General features: G+C 37.7%; 1 protein-coding gene across 2 annotated transcripts in view; it reads left to right on the top strand.

Moving 5' to 3' along the window:
- Positions 1 to 45: 45 nt before the first annotated feature.
- CG32700 (uncharacterized protein) overlaps positions 46 to 15,737 on the top strand; it is a 48,013-nt gene continuing 32,321 nt past the window's right edge. Inside the window, exon 1 of one of the 2 annotated variants that reach the window (NM_167192.2) lies at positions 46 to 454. The gene's annotated coding sequence lies outside the window, so the exon portion shown is untranslated. The remainder of the gene's footprint in view (positions 455 to 15,737) is intronic. The other variant, NM_167191.2, reaches the window with a different exon arrangement.

Below are 15,737 nucleotides of genomic sequence, written 5' to 3'. Positions count from 1 at the left end.
TTGTTGTCTTCCCGCTGTTAGCGTTTCGCATCGTCCATTTGTAACTCATTCGTCAACAGACTCTCGTGCGGTTCGGTTCTCAGCCTCAGCCTTTGAATTCAGCATACTCACATCACAGTCGCAAGTCACTGGTCACTGGTCACAGTTCACAGTCACGCAGTTACTGCCTTTGCCCGGTTTTCGATTTTCGAAAGATATTCGAAAGTGCTGAACATACATAATTTTTTTTTTTTTGGTTTTTGTGCTAATCTAAGAAATTGAGTATATATACATAAATATACACATAAAGTGCAATAGCGTTCCGAAATACCATTTTTCAATTCGAATACAAACGACCGAGCCGAAGTGAAAGAGTGTGTGTGGCAAATATTTAAATCCCATTCGCGTTCCGATTCGGAGGAGGATTTGGCGGAGAAAGCTTGAGACACAGAGAACACACCGCAGTCAAAGGTGAGTGAAGTGCTTGACAAATGTAAATATGGTCAGTTCCATTGTGACAAGGACTCAAATTCCGACCGGGAGTCCCATTTGCAAGTCCGGAATTGGGGCTATGTTTGCCAAAACCAAACGGAATGAATCGGGCAGCACGGTTTTGATAGATACGAAAAATGGGCTTTCGAACATTCGGATTCAGTGGAATATTGAAATTAAAGATTTTTATGGAAAAAATAAAGAAATAAGAAATGAATGATGAGTAGAATGAATAGGAAAATTGTAGAAATGAAAGAATGAAGAATAGATATGAAGAAAAGGAAGATGAATGAATGAAATGAAATTAATTAGAAAATTGTACAAATGAAAGAAAGAAGAAATGAATAATGAATGAATGAACCGAAATCATAAAATTGTAGATACATTTAAAGTTGATTTTAAAATATACCTTCAATCACTATAATTGGACTACTTAAATAGGCACTTATGAAACTGTAGTTAACAAAAGAAAACAACTTGTCAAAACTCCTAATGAATTGCATTGCGGAAAAACGTGCCTAAATGAACTGTTTTATTATAGCGGTAATCGTAAACGTGACGAATTAATGGCATTGATTAAATTACCTAAAAGTCCTTGGGAAATGTAAATAATTTTCCAAATTAACGAAGCACTGCTCCTTGTAGCACATTAGAGCTCCAGCCAAATTTCTAAGCAATTACGACTTTGGATGAAATCTTAAAAGAAATATTTGAAATATCCTTGGCGTAATGTTAGCAATGAATTCATGAATGTCCTAGCAGGTGCCTATGTGCACATGTTTGCTTATTTGGCCCACCATTTGTTTGTCTGTCAACAAAATGGTTGACTTGAATCGAGTCAAGTCGAGTTTGGTTTGGTTTGGTTTGGTTTTCAGCCAACTTTGCAGGGGAAGAAAATGAAGTGAATTAATTACCTCTTCGGGCTTGAATTCGTAATTAATTCACTCTTGTTCCATGCCCGTCGTGTGGCTCCTTCTAATTCGACTTATAAATCATGTTGGATCTGGAGCGCTGGAATTGTGAAACCGAAGGGCAGGTGAGTTTCCTTCTACGCAATGGTTACAAAGACATTTTAAAGTCATCGGAAATCTGGTCAAAAATACATATATAATTGCTGAAAGTGTATAGTGTTCAACTAAAGTACAATATATTTGTATGATTACAAATGCGGAAATTCGATTTTTGTCGTGTTTTGCACAACTTTTGTCAGTTAACTTTTTAACGAATGTGAAATAGTTTTGCGTCAAAAACTTTGCGCTTAATTGAAATTCGGTTTCGCCGTAATTCGTAAAATACTTTTCTGCAGATAAGCTGTTTTTAATGCGAAAATGTAGTATCTAAATGAATTGTGAGAAACTAAATTGAAAATTGTGTTGATTTCGAAAGGTATAACATGTTTTTAAGCCGTATTTAATAAGTGCGGAAAAACAGTGTGAATTTTGGGAATTCGCTAAAATACAAATAATTTAAACGTTTCCGTTTATAGAAAATGAATGAAAAAACTTACTTGTTTATTATATGTTTATATTATAATGATTAATTATTGATGATTAATGATTAAAATGATTATTTACTAATACACTAACCTACGTTTCCCATTTTTTGGAATTGTCTAAAAGATTTGCTGTCATTTGCGTGTATTTTGGTTTTGCTTCTATTTGAAATTTTTCCCTAACCGGTTAGGGGATGCAAATAATTTTCAAGCAATTTTACTTAATTGCCTTTTGCAGATAATAAATCATTTTCTTTGCAATTTGCGCCGACATCAAAAACCCGCACTTAAGCGGAGGTCCCCGCAGAATTCAGCCACCTCCCATTTTTGTTGGCCTTCATTCCAGTTAACCCCTTTCACCCCTCCCCCCCTCCCCTTGCCAAGCTTTCATTCCATTCCCCTTCAGCCACTTTCACCCACTTTCACCCACTTTCACCCACTTTCACTCGCTGCTCAATCAGACCTTAAGATGGCCTTAGTTGGTTGCTCCTTTTTTGTGTGACGCTATCTGCTTTTTGCTAATTAACTTGGCTTGTTGCCTGTTGCCACAAATACAAATACAAATACGCACACACTTGCAGAGAAAGAAAGTGTGCCTCACACACAGACACACACGCACACATAGAACAAGTTGAATAAGCTACGTTTTGAATTTCTTTGGAATTCGAAAATCTCATTAAAATGTTTGCCGAGTCTCAAGGAAATGGGAAATATCGAGCGGGAAAAAAACCCTTCAGAAAGGTGTGTCCTGGCCAAAAAATTGATTGTAGTTGACATCTTATTGTTTTCTCATGTTTTATCACTTTGTTGAAGAATAATGCTAAAAACAAATAAGCCAGTACATGAATAATAAAATTATTTTAAATTAGCGTTACTTTGTTTCAAAATACTGTTTTTTTTAGCATTTTGCAAGCAGTAAATAAAACTTGGATCTAGATCTAAAAAGAAAGTGCCCAAAAGTGATTGAGCCATGATTAGCAGCGAAATAAAAAAAATAAAAATCGATTGAAGCAACCCAAAGGAAAACGCAATGTCAAAGGAAAATTCGGAAAGAATAGGAAATCGAAAAATGGCAAGCAAAAGACGACTGAAAGAAGGGAAGGTGAATGAAAATTATGAGATAACAAGGAAATTTGAAAGCACCAAAAGAAAGTTGGATATGAAAAGCGGGCAAGAGGCGCAAAAATAAAACTAAAATTGCAGCAGCAACAAAAGTGCATTTAAAAATGCACAAAGATGATCAAAAAAAAAAAAAAAAAAAATCCGAAAAGTATGCAACCACACAATTTGATTATTTTCTTTTCAACTTTCACCATTTCCACCGCTGGATTTTAACATAATGTACCGCACTGCAGCCAAATTGAAATATGAAATTATAATTGCATTTGCATCCTGGGCGGTCGAAAACAAAAGATCAAAATATCAAAAATATTCGCCGACGAAAATGTACCATTTAATTCCCTCTCGTTTACTTATGAACCCGAAAATACCAATACTCCACAAACATGTGCGATGACAACATTTTCCACACCCCACCCCGAAACAAGAATGAAAAATGATAATTAAATAACAACCAAGAGAGGGGCAAATGGGAAATGCGAACAAATGCTGGAAAAAAACAAGGTGCGAGCTAAGGGTTAAACACTGAGCTTGTAATTCACTTGGCTGACCAACTAAAGTTTCTCCTACCGAAAATTTTTTTGGCCAACACTCGTCGGGGATAAGAGTGGAAAACACAGTGGAAAACTATTTTCGAAAGTGATAGGGCATTGCATTTGAAATAGTTACAAAACTATAAAACTACCAAAGCCCTAACTTGATTGTTAATTACTTGAATTTAACAAGAGTTTTTGTTTCATAAAGTTATGATTATTTAAAATCTTTTTGAAATATTAAATCCAGATTGTAAGATCTCAAAGTTGATGCTAAGCGCCTGTGGATTTCGAATTAAAATCCCAAAAGATTTCATATTCTAGTTGATAAAAACTTAGATTCCCAACAACTTAGCTAGCAATTTAACAATGACATTGTTTTATGTACTTTCCAGTGTGACAAACGGGGCGTTGGAGGGTTAAGGCTGGAAAAGGGGGAAAGTTGGGTGTTAAAGGGGGCTTTTGCCAGAAGACCTACACGTAAAGTGGAGTAAGGCAGCGTAAAGTTAAGCAGAGACGACAACTTTTTTGTGCATGATAACGACAACAACACAACACTAATGGCCATGTATGTATGGCATGCCATTCTACACGTGTGCCTGTCTGTGTGGCTTTCCTTCTGTGTGTCTGTGTGTGGGTTTACCCCCCCCCCCACTCCCTTCCGTTGCACATGTGTGTGTGACAGGCGGCTGTCATTTGTAATGCGCTACGCAACAAGAAAAAGGAAAAAGGGGGCGGCAATCGGTGAAAGGAGTGGCAAAAGAACGAACGAAGGGGAAACTATTTCCCGACATTCGGATTCCTCGTCAGCGGAAAAGCAGAAAAACCTCTAATGATACGAACACGGACAACTGGAATAGTTGAAAACAACAATTAGGTGTTAAGCAAGCGAAAGTAAAACCAAGATATTCAAGTATAAAACAACTTTTGAAATTTTCAACAAATTGGATTGGCTTCTTTCTAGTTCCAGTTAGTTCTAAGTAAATGTTTGATTCGAACTTTTAATTGAATATGAGTTTTAAATTATTAAAAAACATAACTTGAAATCAATTGTGATATCGTAGCCAGGAATATTTGGTAATTCGTTATTTTCTAGTGACTCATATACTGTTATTCATATAGGTTAAATTGAAAAAAGTGCTCCAGAAAAACTACTTCAAGAGCCTTTTAATTATGGTATATATATAAACATGTATCTGCGTCAGGGTCTGGATATACCCTGTTGAATTCCATAACAAAACAGTAAAATATCATGTCACGAAACAATAACTTACACACACACACACACACACACACACAGAGACACACGCGTACACACAGAGAAAAGCGGGTAAACAATGCCATTGCTTGAACAATTCGCAAGTCGAATGGCGAAGAGATGTGGGGGCAAAAAGGAATTTTCGTTTGTCACCGCTGCTTTTGCTGAGCGCGAGCAATATTCATAAATTTTTGAAATAAATGTTTACAGACACTTTGCAGGATTTCCCACCTATTTTCTTCATCTTCTTGTTGTTGTATTTTTTACTGCATATGTTGCTGTTGCTTTTTTTTTGTCCTTTGTTGTTGCGCAACGCACTTGATGCAGATGAGATATATCCCTGAATGGCGGGAAAAATAGCAGTAGCCGTGCGATTGCGATTGCTATTGCGAGTCTAGCACATTTGCATGGATGAGTGTTTGAGTGTTTGAGTATTGCCAGAATGGCAGATATACATAGTTCACTCACTTATTCATGCCCGTTCATTTGCATCGAATGCGGCTTGTGCTTGTATTTGCCAGAGTTTCCACACTTTACCCACTTTTCACCGCTGTCACATCGAATCGCAATCAGTTCCGCAATTCGACATGAAATTAAGTCGTCAACTTGGCAGATTGCTAACTTTGACATTGACTTTGGTAATTGCCGTTTAAGCTGCTTTCAAGATTTGGCTTTTAAACACAATGTGTAGTGAACAAACTATAAAAGGCATTAAAGAGTATATTGTACACCGTTTTAATAGCTGCATAGGTAAATTTGAAACTCGAAACTATATTTTTCGATTTGGAAAACATGGTTGCATGTTTAGAAACCGCTGTATACAGCGTAATATATTATTAAGTAGATTCCTTGAAAATATGCTGCATTAAATTAGATAAAGTACAAGTTTGCTTATTCTCCCCAGTTTCGTTTTTCTAATTTTTTCCCCCCAGCATTTTTTTTTAATGTAATTTTGTTTGTTTGTAACTTTTTTTTTCCCTAAATTGAGCTTGGCCCCTCACTTTACTCATTTCGCTCGCTCTAATCTCTGGTATATTTTGTGGAAATTTAGATATGGATAGTGAGAGTTGCAAAGCTCAAAGGGAATTTCTGGGCGAGTCCTGTGCATTTTTCATGAGGATTGCACACCGAGAGCAGCGGAGCATCAATTAAACACTTTTCTCCCATGGCTAACACAAAAATAAAAATAGCCAGGGGAAAAGTGGGAAAAGCGGGAAAACAGCAGCCGGACGGGTAATAAAATATTTACAAAAAATAAAAGTGCCGGACAGCAAAGTGAGCGTTTTCTCTCTATCGTTAAACGAAAGAGAACGAGGTTGGGCGAGAAAGGGCGCCGTCCCTTGCCGAAGTGCCCATTGGGCGGGCAAGGGAGACAGAGAGGGAGAGAGAGAGAGGGAGAGAGAGAGAGGAAGAAAGAGAGGGAATCAATGTTCAAGTGGACTGAGCTGCATAAGTGCATCCGTTGAGCACAGCTCCTTGAACATTTTTTAGCTGATTCGTTTATGCTATTTACCCGACTTCTACTGCCAAGTGCACAATTTTGTTCCGCTTTTGATACCCCGTAATTGTGCACTAAACGGGGAGGATGTGGCCCATTTATCAGCTATAAACTTAAACTATATTTAAAATGGCATAATAGCATAATAATACACTTCTTCCGAATTAAGCTTAAGTGCAAAAGTACACAAATAAACAATAAATATTTATGCCATTTCAGGCTTTAGGTTAACAGCCAGGTACACGGTATCAAATGATCTATACACTAAACTATATCGATGCCTTTTTGGCCAAACGGAGGCCGAAGTTAATTCGATTAGTTGTGAGTAGCTGCAGGAAATGCAATCCATTTGTAGCCAACATTTTTTTTTTTGCCGGCGGCCTCATTACAGTAACATTTACATTGGGCTTTCTGCTTGATGGAAAACCCAAACTTGATTTATGCCTACATTTTTTGGGGGCCACACTTGATTTGTAGCCGAGCTGGAATACGATTTTTGTGGCAATCTCTGGCTTGCCATGCTTAACACAACCCCTAACTACTACTCCAACCCCTACCTCTACAGTTTACCATTTACCGCACATCCGATTTTGGTCAGATTCCTTTATGGGCTTTAAGTGGCCATTAGTTTTCATTTACAAATGTTCTGTTTTTGCATGTGTATGTGTGGATATGTTTAGGGTCAGCCCGCAGTTATTTGCTTAACTTCAAACGAAGTCCTGTCTGCAAGGACACCAATTAGCCGACGAAGAGGTCGTGAAAAATGGGCGGAGTTTGGGCCTAATTTGACGCTCTGTATTTTCCTTTTTTTTTTTTCTTTTGCGTTCGCCTGACCTTTTTTTTAATTACACGTTGCGTGTGTGTGTGTGGCAGAGAGTCCTTGTGTGGCTGGTCAAATATGTTACGCTTGATGTGGCAGCAACAAAGGCAATAACTAGACCCGCATCCAGTACTTTTTGGCAACAAACTGGCAGAGAAATGAAGAAAAATGGTCATGGAAATTATCGGAGATGGGGCTTATTTCTAGCTTAAATTGAATACGTTTATCAACATATTCGCACTGTTTATTTGTCAATAGAAGCTATCAATTTGACGCCCTTATAATTACAGCATTTAATGGCAATAAATTCAATTAAAATTCGAGTGTTCATTACCTGGTTTTTTCCGCATTAAATTTGCTTTTTTTTTGTATAACTTTCGTTTTATTAGGTGTTTATTATACCCTTTTAAACTTTTAAGCTCAAGTGAGTGTAAACAAGTACTGTTCTACCTTTTCATCTTCAGTTGAAGTGCAATTAAGTTCAAAGGTTGCTTAACTTAACTTTTTATTTAATCAGAGCACTATGTTCGCTTTCCTTTTTTATAAAATTAATTGAGTAAAAATGGTTGTGCCTTTGGATAATTGCCTAATGTTTTCATTATTTTCCAAGGCTTTTTTTTCGGGGTTTTAAAGTGTCTTTGGCTTTCTTTCAGTGTGCTTTATGAAAGGACTTTTTAGTGCGCTCACAGATGGGACCTTGATCATTTTTGACCTCGAAATTTCACAGCAGCAACTAGTTTTTCCTCCCATTTTTCTTCTACTTTTTTTTTTATATGCTGGGGGCATGACACATCGCTCAATGGAATCAAGTTTTATGTGATTGTGATTTTTTAATTGCATTGTTTGGCTGCCGCAAACAATAGAAGGTTTTTTTTTTTTGGGTTTAGACGTGTAGAAAAATGAAAAATAAAGGCTTAAATTGTTCGATTGTCAGTTTCAAGTTGATTTTGTTATGCGTGCAGCAGATAATCAGCTTATTACAATTCATGTTCAGTACGTTTGTTTTCCATTTTTTGTTTATTTTGGTTCCTTCTTTTTTGCATTCGCATTCACAAACAATGGTCTAAATTGATTTTAACCCCCTGCAGCCCCCCGGGGGGTTGGCTCATTCCATCCACAATCAAGGCTCTGCAAATATCAACTTGCAACTTGTTTGTTCGAAACTTTCATTGAACATTGCATACTTATGGCAGGCGCATTGATTGGCCCTAGTTGTGCGGTTGAGCCACCCACTTTTTGCTTTTCTCCCTCTCTCTCTCTCTCTTACTCACTCTCTCTCCCTCTCTCTCTCTCTCTCTATCTCTCTCTGGTGGGAAAAGCAATTTCAATGCGGGGGAAATTGCACAATGTTTTAAGTCTCGGCGGGCCAATGCGGCGTATGCTTGATGCTCGCTACTATTGCTCAAAGTTACTACACATCAAGCATACGCCTCGTGGACATTGAACATATCAAGGCTAGCGGATATCTGCCGTATTATTTACCAACATTACGTATTTATATTTTCTTAAGAATAAATAAATAAAAAAAATTACTTAAATACCTTCAAAGTTAAATTTTATAAAATTTGATTTAAATTGAAGCAGAAACTTCAATTTCAAAAATTTCGAAAGGGAAGGCAACTTTTTCAGTAAAAGTGTAGAGAAAAAGGCGCAAATGTCCTGCGTTATGGGCCCAAAAAATTTGCAGTTCGCTTTTGTTCCGCCGAGTGCATTGAAAATCTCTCGGGTTGCCGTCAGTCTATTGCTTTTAACCAAATCCCTTCGTCGTCCTTTTGCTCCTTTAACATCCGCTGCATCCCATTGTCCACTTTCACCATTGCCTGCCAGCTAAACGAATTTTATGACTAGGCTTCCGGTTCCCTTAATTCTTTTTTTTTTTATTTTTTGTTAAACTTTTGAGGGAGGCGGAAATAAAGAATTGAAAGAAACTAGTTTTAAATTTTATTATGCACAGCTTAGTGCTACTTAGCTAACTCGGAAAATTATATAATTGGATTGAAACTTTTTATAGAAGGGAAATCTTGATTGTCAATTGACACTTTTGAAAAGCAATATTGTTATAATAATATCATAAAATTGTGGTATAAAGTTAATTAGATTAATAAATAAATTAAAAGCAAGGAATACAGAAATGTTTGTCATAAAAAAAAAACTATACAACTTGGTTATATAGTCCGTGACTTTCTTGATAATGATGAAAGAAAAAGTTTCGAAATTGCAAAGATTGTATATTTCAGGTTTAATGGCTCGAAAGTTTGAGCATTATTCTTTTTTTATGGCTTAAGAATTTATAACTATCGCCGATAGGAGACTCACTTCTCAGTTGCTCCCGCAGGTGGAGCAGCACTCCTATTTTATTGCCCCTGGGATCATTACACCACAGGAGGGTGAGCTAAAAATTGGCAAAATATATTGAGTGCCTTGTGAAAGCATCTGCGGTCTGTTCGGATGATTTATGGACTGCATATAGCTCATTCAGGTCAAAGGAAGAGGTCACAGGGGGGTGGAAGGTGCAACGCTGAAACCCAAAAAAGAAAAAAAAAACCAAAAAAAGAGTGAGCATTTTCCAGGAAGGCAACGTGAAAGGAAGCGACCGACAGGCAGCCAGGAAAATGGCACACAAAAAATTGTAGTCAAGGAGCAATATTTTCACTGCATCCTCAATGCAGGCAAAATGCTACACCAGTAACTGTGTGTGTGTGTGTGTTGGTCACAAAACTAAGGCTTTAAAACTTGCAAATAACAAAAACGCCTACATTTTGATATGTATTATTTCAAAGTGTAGATCCTTGTTCGTTTTCTCAGCTGTCTGGGTAACTTTGGTGCAATTCTCAGGCGATTATACATAATTCAGATGTGCACGAATACACACACTCATGATGGTCGCGATGGCGAGGTCCGGTTTCCGTTTCCTGTCCGCTGGCGTTACCATTATGATTTCTATTATTCGCAAACTCGGCACAAAAATTGCGCTGAAAATGAAATGAAATAAAGATTTAGCTTAGGAGCAATGACGCTGCCTTTGGGGATGATGATGATGATGATGATAATGATGATGTTGATGATGTTGATGACGATGATGCCAGGACATTGGGGACCCGCACATCTGGAGTATTTATGGGCGCGGTGTGTGTATGCGAGGCCATAAAGCGCACATGGCCCCCAGGAGTAAGTGGTCAGCTCGGAATCGCGCCAGCTCGGAACTTCGGTTGCTGGTAACCTCGGAAAATAACGAAATAGTGGAGCAGTCTGACAGGTGACGAGAGCTGAAGGATATGGGCGTTGGGCGGTGGGTGGTGGTTGGTGTCTGGTATTTTAGTGGGCAGTGGTTGGCCCATATCCTACCTTAACCCATGACTGCGAGCAGCCACTACGGTTATGAAGATTCGCAAAGGGGGATCCCCGCAACCCGTTGGCTGTCAATTAATGACCCATTTGTCCAGCCAAGGGTTAAGGGCTGCACTCGCTGGCTTGGTGGATGTTTCTATTTCAGGAATTGCTTCTTCTATTTTTTTCAACCATTCAACGTGCTCAAACACACACACAGACGTAAAGAAGCTGAGAGCCAAACAATCCAGAAATTGGTATACCCATTATTTTAGTTGCCTAAGCTTTTAGCTATAAAGAAATATATGGCAAAACATTAAAATAAATAAAATACTAAAAAATATATGTACAAAGAAACTTGCATAAAGAAAATGTTGTATTTTAAAATGATGAAAATCCCAAAAGGTTTGATTAATAAAAATAGCTTAAATGCTTAATTCTTAAGTACATTTGTCCCAGGAAAAGTTTGAAAAAGTTCTGGCATCTAAAGAATGAAATTACTGCTCACCGGATAGTTGGGATTGCGTTTGGAGTTTTTGCCCTCTGACCTGCCTGGCTGCACTTCTGAGTCGTGTGCCACAAGTGTCAAAAAGTGTGCGCACTCCAAGCTTTTCCTTGCGCTTTGTTCGAGTTACCCCTCATTTTTTTTTTTTTTTTTTATTTTTGCTTTACCCCCGTGACCAGGACACTCGTCAGCACTTGTCCGCCTCCTTAACAGGACTCTTCAGTGGAAAAGTGCCGTGGTGAGCAGGGAGAAAGTTACAGGTTACAAATGAAATGATCAACTTGACGCACCTCTTTGGCTAGCAATTTAGGATATTTACGGAAAATATAAATATTTTCTTAAGAAATGAGTGAATTTTAAATGTTAAATTTTGACTTCTATTAAATATCTTGTGCTGGCACACAATTATTCAATCTATTTGCTGTGCAAGCAAAAGTGTTTTGCAAATGCTAGCATTTTGCTACGTTTGATTCACCTCAAAATGTCGAAAGTTAAATGTGAGCAATTTAAATGCTGTAGCAGCAGAAAATAACCATTATAATCTAAACAACAGTTTGATTTTACATACTTTGTGGCTTCTCAGATTTAAGCCGTAAAATTTAGGACCAATGAAACCACCGAGCAGTGAGCAACTGCAATTTCGTCTGCCTTTCTTCAATTTGAGGCATCTCAAGGCGAATTGCTCAGTGAATTTTCTGCCTGTGTGCTTGTGTGTGTGTGTGTGTGTGTGTGTTTGCCTCTGTGTGTGTATGGCTGAGGTCCTGAACCGCCAGAGGCTCCTCCCCCCGCCCCACACTTTTTTTTCCAGCCCCCGCCTCTGTTTGCCTTTTCCTTTCAACTCCCCTCGCTCTCTAATTGAATATGCATATTTAGCTGTCAGTCATTTTGATTGCGTAACAAACCGAACAGAAACGAAATATGAAGCCCCAAAGAGGCAAACAGTCGGTCCAAGGCCCCAAAAACTCAACCACCCCCCGCTGTATATAAAACAGGCCGACCTTCAGTCCGCCCAGCCACCCAAATAAACCCAAAAATAACATCAGTCGTCGTCTAAACGCTTTGCATTTGAGTGGCTTGACGACAAATCATTGTCATTATCTTCAGCAGCGTCATTATCATTATCGTTGGTCGAATTTCAATATTTCGCCGATGCAGTCATCAATAACCACAAATGCACTGTGAGAAAGAAAAACTGATGAAAAATGGTTAAAATAGCACAACATTTAAGCAAATTTGTTTCGTAACCACAAAAGACTTACGCCTTAAAATTTCGAATTTTAAAAGCTCAAGTTTTTTTTAGATATTTTTAAGACATCGAATTGATCTTTTTTTGCGACTCTGTACAGTCGCCACAAAAGGTTCGATAACAATAACTGAGCACTCTCCTGGCATATGCCAATTAACATGGATAATTGAGCATTTCTGTAGCATACATTTCGGAGCATCAGACAATTGACAGTTGATAATGCATTTTAATTGCGGGAATATGAATGGATTGCCAGATGTCCACTGCGTGTGGATGGCGACAACTTGGAGGATGGATAGCATGATTATGTGCACGCAAATCCATTGCATTTTCCATGTGCGGGAGGCGGTGGGCGTGGCTTTCGAGACAACTAATTATGGCAAGTCAGGTGAATGGAAAACTAATTGAGATATTAGCAGTTAATTGAATCGCAACATAGAAAGGCGCTCATTTTTTGCTAATTCAATAAAATATCCAAACATTTTGCCGCACAGCCTTTATTATTCTTTAATCGACTCGCAGTAATTTCCATTTTATTTACTCAGCAAGCTTATCTATCCAAAATCGCATTGTGTCCACCGCTTTCGACGGACCGTCAGTAGAAATTGAAATGGCAATTTCCCATTTTTCCACCCCGCTTTCAAGTTTTCCACCACTTGTTGTTTTCATTTTGGTTTGCCGTTTGCTGTAATTATAATTGGCAATTTGCAAATTCAATTGACTGCAATAATGCCGGCGCTACCACCGAAAAATCTACCAACCAAAATCCATGAATAATGCAACGAGAATTGAGTTGCGTATTCATTCAATTAGAGTGCGGATGCGAATGCGGATGCAAATGCGGATGCGAACTGTAGAAGCACAATCGCACATAGAAAACCCGTATAGAATCATCCGGTAAAACGAAGCGAAATCAACGAATACTGCATCCTTTGCGATTGCCAATAAAATTGTAATTTCATGCAATTAATTTAAATAAAATTGTTGGCAACAAACAGCAAGTCGTATAGCTAGCCATCTTATTACCTTATTGCCACTTGAGTGTGGAAAGTGAAGGGGTTGCTTACTGAGTGGGGAAAAGTGTAGCAATTTTGTTTGGCATTTAAGCCCTAAACGCCCCAATGGAACTTCTCGAGTAATCAACTTAAAAGATATATCTCCGCCAGAGCGCTGGGAATTCAATTATTGTGGCATATCGATTCGGGATTTTTGCAACAAGTTTGTTGGCTTTGTTTCTACCGACGGTTATCTGCCGGATTGCATTGATAGTTATTACGAATTGATTAAGATGATTGGATTGCAGTGATTGGAGTGGGAAAGAGATTAAATTATAGCCCTGATACTGGCAGCAATATTGCCTTTTTATGCTAAAGTCTTGAAATGTGTAACATATCTTATATATCACTATTTCACTATTATTATTTCGAATACATTTTAACCAAATGTATAAAGACTGTAAAATAAATTGAGATACAGATAATCACCATTGAACGCCAAGAGATTACAAAGAAATGTATCTTAAATGCTTCCCATTGAAAGCATAAATTGTTGCAGCGCTTAGGACCAAGAAATTGTCGGCTCAAATAACTTTGGCCACAATAAGTACGTGTAAGTACAAAAGTCACGAGTGTAACACCTTTGGGCCGAACTCTTTAATCCGTTTAGAGATGTTTTTACTTCGCTCTCTCTCTTTTCCTCGCTTTCCCTCTTTTTTGTTTTTTTTCTCCATTTTTGGTTCGACAACATGACAAATTTATCCTAAAGTTAATTCCCTCACTCAGAACAGAAGCCCCTGCGCCTGTGGCTGCTGACCCCTTTGCCCTGTCTCATGAACTTTGGCCTGTCAGTACGATGGCGGGCACAAAAATAGCGCTTATTTTTGAATTATTTTTTAGGCATCAAAACATCTGAGCATCTTTGTTAAGGGATTTATTTATAAGTAGATTTTGCCACTAATCTTCTATATTATGATTTATGCTATTATTTAGGCTATAAAATGTGTAAGCTAATTGAATTATTGCCTTGTAATTAATGGTGCTGTGCATAAAAAATTCTGCATAAAACTACTTCAAAGCCTTTGCCACTTAAATTGAAAAAAAAAGAGATGCGGCTTATATTTAGTGCAATTTTTTGTCGTCTGCTGTATTTTGTTTGTGTCTGTTGGGATGTTGTTCATTTTGTTGGCCACGTTCTCGGCTGGGCGCAATTCGTATACATATTGATGAATACGTATAAATAAATTTCTATTGATTTTTCATTATTTATATTTAATAATAAATAAAGCAAACAGCTGCCATCTCGCTCGCTCCGCTGCGATTGCCCGACTGGCTTTTTTTCTGAAAGTGTTGACACACCTAAGTTTGAAATTGAGTCGTTGGAGCACATTGATTGAGTTGCTTATATATATATATATATATTAATACGTACATATATATACTTCTTTTTTTTTGGGATACACACGGCTTACACAAAATTTCCGCTTTGTTGCGCAGCTCAGCAACATTTTAAATTCCCCCCCCACAGGATTTTGTGAGCTTTAGCGACATCTTTTCTTGTTTTTTTTTCTTTCTATTTTGTATATCACCAGCGTGTTTGCGCTAAAAATAATTAAATTCAATTGCAATTCAGTTATCGTGCTATAAAAGAAAAAAAAATAAAGCTAAACAAATTGTGATAGAAAATTCAAAATGTCTACTCCGCCCATCGCCCATTTTCCGTTTTTTTTACTTTTTTGTGGCGAGTAGGGAAAATATTGAAAATTTATTTATAGCCAAATACGCTACGCTGCACCGGTGTGTGTGTGTGCATGCGTCCTGTCAACAAGTCCAAGTGTGTGTGTATGCGTGTCTGCACACAACAAATCCTCGCCGCTGTTCGAGTGTGCGCCTGTGTGTGTGCATAGTCGGGTGTAAAAATGATTGAGTGTTTGAACTGAACTTTTGTGTCGTTGCCATCGTCGTCATCAGTGGCGGTGGAATCGAGAAGTGGGGGCGGAAAGGCGGGGGAAAACCACCCACTACCATTCAGCATCCCTCAAACAAAAATTCCCCTTCAGGTGCATTACAATATATTCTGACTAATGTGACAAAGTGCAAAAGAATAGTTGGAATTCGATACCAGATACTAGGCTAAAAAAACAACAGTTATGAGGAGGATTAAGAAAATTTTGAAAATAATTTATCGGTAAATTTTCCCATTTTTGTTAAATTTTCAAAAAATTTACAAAAATTAGAATTCCCATTTTTGAACACAGTTTAATTTTATATTTAAATACGAACTCAGCGATATATAACAATCCATATTCAGATAACTATTTTTATAATTGTTGGCAAAAAACCGCTTATATTAGACGGAAATTCGTGATAACGGCGTTTGTCAAAAATTCGAAATTTACAATGGGGATTTTCATCGTAAGTTGGTTAAAAATTGTCGTATAGATACGAAAACAACTGTTTTGAGCAGCTAATT

This window comes from Drosophila melanogaster, chromosome X, assembly GCF_000001215.4.
Source record: "Drosophila melanogaster chromosome X".
NCBI lineage: Eukaryota > Metazoa > Arthropoda > Insecta > Diptera > Drosophilidae > Drosophila > Drosophila melanogaster.
The sequence above is the reverse complement of the archived record's forward strand: the minus strand, read 5'-3'. Positions and strand labels throughout refer to the sequence as shown.